We start from the raw sequence: 6,000 nt of genomic DNA, 5'->3' as shown, positions 1-6,000 counted from the left end.
ATAATAATCAGAATATGAATCCCCCCCTTTGTCCCCCCCCCTCACCTGCCGTTATATGCTGTATGTATACTGTACATGGGAGCTGGTCCCCTCATACACCCCTATGTACCTGTCACCTCTGTATCATCTCTTATTCTCGCTCTGCTTCACTCCTCAATCCTATCTATTCTAATTCTTATTTGTGTCTCCTCCTCTCCCTCCTTATCCCTCCCTTCCTCCTCTCCCTCTCACTCCATTCTCTCACTCTCTCCTCTTCCAGTCTCTCTCTCTCTCTCCGCTCCCTCCCCTGTCACAGCTGTAGACCTCTCCTCTTCTCCTGGGTTCCTGTGCTGCTAATGATGTGAGTCCTGGGGGGGAGGCTGGTGGAGAGAGAGGCTCGCAGAGCTTCTCAGGGACCAGATCAGCAGCTCTCTGTGGCCGGGGACGCAATGTGACAAGCTGGATCCTGCACACAGCGGATGGAGCCTGACACACCGTATGTACATGCCAGGATCTGTGTGCTGCCTGGCTGCTGGCATCCTCTGCCCAGGGATGGATGGATGGATGAGCTGGTTACTTGGTGCCTAGAACTCAGAGCTGCTACATGTGACGTGTGATACGTTGTATCCAGGTGTCTCTTATTACTACTGTATTTATGTACTGTATGGGGTCTGTGTACCTATCGCTGCTGTACTGTATGTGGTCTGTGTACCTATCGCTGCTGTACTGTATGTGGTCTGTGTACCTATAGCTGCTGTACTGTATGTGGTCTGTGTACCTATAGATGCAGTACTGTAAGTGGTCTGTGTACCTATAGCTGCTGTACTGTATGTGGTCTGTGTACCTATAGCTGCTGTACTGTATGTGGTCTGTGTACCTATAGCTGCTGTACTGTATGTAGTCTGTGTACCTATAACTGCTGTACTGTATGTGGTCTGTGTACCTGTATAGGCGCTGTACTGTATGTGGTCTGTGTGCCTATAGCTGCTGTACTGTATGTGGTCTGTGTACCTGTATAGGTGCTGTACTGTATGTGGTCTGTGTACCTATAGCTGCTGTACTGTATGTGTACCTATAGGTGCTGTACTGTATGTGGTCTGTGTACCTGTATAGGTGCTGTACTGTATGTGGTCTGTGTACCTATAGCTGCTGTACTGTATGTGGTCTGTGTACCTGTATAGGTGCTGTACTCTATGTGGTCTGTGTACCTGTATAGCTGCTGTACTGTATGTGGTCTGTGTACCTATAGCTGCTGTACTGTATGTGGTCTGTGTGCCTATCGCTGCTGTACTGTATGTGCTCTGTGTACCTATTGCTGCTGTACTGTATGTGTACCTATAGGTGCTGTACTGTATGTGGTCTGTGTACCTGTATAGGTGCTGTACTGTATGTGCTTTGTGTACCTATAGCTGCGATACTGTATGTGCTCTGTGTACCTATAGCTGCTGTACTCTATATGGTCTGTGTACCTGTATAGCTGCTGTACTGTATGTGCTTTGTGTACCTATAGCTGCGATACTGTATGTGCTCTGTGTACCTATAGCTGCTGTATTCTATGTGGTCTGTGTACCTGTATAGCTGCTGTACTGTATGTGCTCTGTGTACCTATAGCTGCTGTACTCTATGCGGTCTGTGTACCTGTATAGGTGCTGTACTGTATGTGCTCTTTGTACCTATAGCTGCTGTATGTGTGTTGCTGGGATTATGTGTGCCACAATGGGGCAGTGTGCAATAGTTATCCGGATATAGATATATATATATATATATACACATATATATACATACATACACAGTATATGCAGATATATTTGTAGGTAATCATAGAATGCCAGGGATGTGTACGGATAACGGTATATATGTAAGACTCTACATGCATGTATGGATTTCAGTCATTGCCTAATTAATATATATTCTATCTATACTGTATACCTATATTATATGTGTGTGTCTAGTCTGTGCTGGTATCTGTAGTTCTCCATTACACAGAATCTGTTTATGTTGATTACAGGGGGTCTCTGAGCTGATAATACCTTTCCCCCAATGTACCGGTGTAGACATATTTGTGCTTGGTATCATTTGTTGTATCCTGTCTGATGCAGGAACCTGCTCCTGATGTGTCTGATGCAGGAACCTGCTCCTGATGTGCCTGATGCAGGAACCGGCTCCTGATGTGCCTGATGCAGGAACCTGCTCCTGATGTGCCTGATGCAGGAACCTGCTCCTGATGTGCCTGATGCAGGAACCTGCTCCTGATGTGTCTGATGCAGGCAGCACAGAGGGCACCGGACTGTTATATAATATTATAGCAATCCTAGGTTATGTTATCGTTCAGCTCCCAGCTTTATGAGTTCTGTTGGGGGTGTACAAAGTGCTGCCACTTACCCTGCTCTGTATTGTCATGTGCAGAATGTGTGTTGTGTGGTGGGCAGGTGTGTGTATATGTGTGTGTAGTTCTGTTATCATTATGCTTTGTGGGTTTTACCTGTAGTAAAAACGCTCAGAAGCAGATTTCACGCAGGGCGTCATTTTTCGGGGGGTTGATATGGGGGTACGGCTGTGATGGACGTGCATATTCATGTATTTATTTGGGGCAGTGGGTTCTCAGCCAGCCTTGGGGTATCTCTGACAGGGCTCGTCCTCCTGGCTGAACCAAATCACAGGTTAAGCATTACGCTGTAAATATGGATCACTCATGTGGGGGGGGGGGGGGGGGGGGGTGGCAGTCAGAGGGGTGAGGCGGTGATTGGCTGGGTGTGTATTAGGGTTGTGTGGTCTAATTATGAGTTTGTGTTTATGCCATGACTTCTGGTGTACGCAGCCTGCATCGGTGTGCTTAGTATACATTTATACAGTAACTGACGTTACCTAGACGGTACCGGTGTAATGTTAGTTTACTTATAATCATGTATGTGACATGGGCCCTTATTCAGATCTGATCGCAGAACAAATTTGTTCTCAAAATGGACAAAACCATGAGCACTGCAGGTGGGGCAGATGTAACATGTGCAGAGAGAGTTACATTTGGGTGGGGTGTGTTGAAACTGAAATCTAAATTTGCAGTGTAAAAATAATGCAGCCAGTATTTACCCTGCACAGAAACAAAATAACTCACACAAATCTAACTCTTTCTGCACAGGTTACATCTGCCCCACCTGCAGCGCACATGGTTTTGCCCATTTTGAGAACAAATTTGTACTGCGATCAGATCTGAATAAGGGCCATTGTGCATAGGTTCCACAGTATATATTATTGTAATCAGCAATACCCCGCAGAGCTTACACTCGTTTATGCATTTGCATTATGGTATAAGATGAGGTTTAGAGGATTTTGGAAGGATGAGCCGGTAAATGAATACGGTAAAGTGCCTGGGCCTGTGCACAGTAGGTAAGGGATAAGGGCAGGAGCCCGCGACCTGCCAGGCATAACTAGATGTTCTGGGCCTGTGCACAGTAGGTAAGGGATAAGGGCAGGAGCCCGCGACCTGCCAGGCATAACTAGATGTTCTGCGCCTGACCTAAATCTCAGCCTAGCAGGCATTAAATGATTAGCCCCGGCCGATGCTGCTTGTTGTTTGCGAAGTCTGCCATCGACTTCTTCAGACTGTTTGTCATTTCCACACCCGCGCGGTGACTAACTGGCTCTGTTGTAGCACCGGCCCAGTAATTACAGTACGTTGTGTTGTGCTGTATTAAATGCTGCCTGGCCGGCCTGGGGTGACATTGAACCAATGTAACTGTCCCCTCAGACTAGCTGAGCTTGCAATGGATCAGCTGTGAGCAATTGGATTCTCTGGTACTTACCCAGCCTCCTGCAATGACTGGATCTGCTGGGGGTACAGAGACAATGGGTCGGTTCTGATCAACTAGGCCCGAAACGGCCATCACCGGGACAGGGCTATATGGGGCTTTGTGGGAGAGGCTGCTGCCCGGGGGCGACACCGATAAATGAAGTATATCGTTTAATTGGGTATAATTGATGGATTGGTTGGGGGTGCATTTTGATTCTCGCCCTCAAGGCAATAACATTTTATACATTATTTTATACGCTGCCCGACAATATAAAAATATACTATTGTGTTTACCCTCTACCCTTTCATTTAAATTCTCACTATTGTGTATCACATTGGACAAGGCTCATTCTGCGCACACCCCTGTACCCCCCCCCCCCCCCTATCATCGCCCAAGTAAGATATCCTTATTCCATCTCTGTTGCATACAACGCAGGTTCATCACAGACAGGCTGCGGAGATAGTGCACCCAGGCAGCCCTGCATATATATATATATATACAAGCAGGGGATGCATCCACATAAGGGGGGGCTGACCCCGTTAATACGAAGGTACAGGCTCGTCTCCTTCATCAACAGCCCAGGATTGAATTTGCCATTTGCTGCCCGTAATATGTAATTCCCAGAGAATCCCTCACATAACGTTCCACAACTCGGCAAATCTGTTTAGCGAGGAGCGGGTCAGAAGAGTGGCATGTTCTACAGAAGGAACAGATAAGGGAAGCGGGAGAGAGCACTCGGCTGCAGGGCACGATTCAGAGGTGAGGGATTAATTTGTCCAGAAAATAAGTCATTTTCCCGGGCATTCAGCGTGCAGCCTCATTCAGATTGCCCAGGCTGGGGGTTTGTCGGTGAGACAGCACACGCTCGTATAGGCTGCATGCCTGCTCCCACTGGGTAGTGTTATTACACAACACAGGCCGCAATGTGAGAAGTGCATCTCTTCCATTACAGGCTAACAGAGGAAGGGAACTCGGCGTTGTAACAAGGTAATGAAACCAGTCACAAATCCCTAACAAGAGAGTTCTGCTTCTCCGCTCCATTACAAGCTGATAACACAATAAACCGTAGGAAGCAACGCTATCCTAACAGGATAATGACGCGGAATTGTCCCCGAGGATTGTCACCGATAAATAATCTGGATTCCTACGGATTGTATCAGCCAAACAGCTGGAAGTCTTAGAAATTGGAGGTGAGCCCCCCCCCCCCCCCCCCTCCCCCATCACCACTTGACTCCCAGCATCGCCATCGGAATCGTCCAATCAGCCGTCTCCAGCCATTACAACAGAAAGTGTCAAAGGCACGCGCCGGGTTGCGTTATCCTCCTGCTGTAAAATCTAGCAGGTATGATTTTCCCCAGGTGCCAAGGCCTGTTAGCGACTTTAACAGCAACTGGCCCCTGGAGATGTTGGCGGCGGTCGCTCCTGGGATCGGGCTGTGGTTGCCACAGAAGAGTTTCCATTTTTTATTATAATGATTATTATGGCTATTAGGGTTCTTTTCCTACGTCGGCGTATTGCAAGGTTTAAACACACATTTGTGTTATTCTTTTCGCTTTAATAAAGGGCAGCGTTTAGATTTTGTAATGAGCCCTCCTGAGTGCACCCAGCTCGCAGCTAACCCGGTGAGAAGGGAGCAGCTGTTTGCGAGAGTCTTTTTCTGCACTTCCCTCGACGCGGTTTTCAAGAGCCGAGTTACTGCAGAATGCAGCGCTGGAAATGAGGTTATTAGCTAACGGTAATGGGAAAGAGGAAAAATAAGGTTTAAAAATACCCCAGGTTCTGCTTCAGTGCGTTTAAAGGTAAAACCTTTACCCCGAGACCAGGCTGAGCGTTCTGTCACCCCAGGCAGCTGAGGATGTAGCAGCCCTTACACAGGCTGTAACACGCGCTGCCACCGTCTACAGACAATTATATGGATATTAGAAGTCACAGGTGACGACGCTGGCTATAGAGAAGACAGTCGCTTTTACGCAGGTCAGAGGAACCGGAGGTGACTTAATATCCAAAATAATAACAGTAACAATGTGTTATTCTTGGTAATATACACAAGTCAGAACTCATCATTATAACATTGATTTATTACCAACTATTTATATAGCGCATACATATTCCGCAGCGCTGTACAGAGAATATTTGAACATTCACATCAGTCCCTGCCTCAGTGGAGCTTACAATCTATATTCCCTACCACAGGGTGGCCAAACCTGTCCTCAAGATCTACCAACAGTTCATG

The 6,000-nt window shown here is 47.2% G+C and overlaps 1 protein-coding gene across 1 annotated transcript in view; it reads left to right on the top strand.

The window, feature by feature from the left end:
- The first annotated feature begins 215 nt into the window (after window positions 1-215).
- LOC146026917 (contactin-4-like) overlaps window positions 216-6,000 on the top strand; it is a 133,440-nt gene continuing 127,655 nt past the window's right edge. The window contains exon 1 of the mRNA XM_083157963.1: window positions 216-475. The gene's annotated coding sequence lies outside the window, so the exon portion shown is untranslated. The remainder of the gene's footprint in view (window positions 476-6,000) is intronic.

The sequence above is a fragment of the Crinia signifera genome, chromosome 8, assembly GCF_055691185.1.
Source record: "Crinia signifera chromosome 8, ASM5569118v1, whole genome shotgun sequence".
In the NCBI taxonomy this organism is placed as follows: domain Eukaryota; kingdom Metazoa; phylum Chordata; class Amphibia; order Anura; family Myobatrachidae; genus Crinia; species Crinia signifera.
This window is presented reverse-complemented; position numbering and strand designations above follow the sequence as displayed.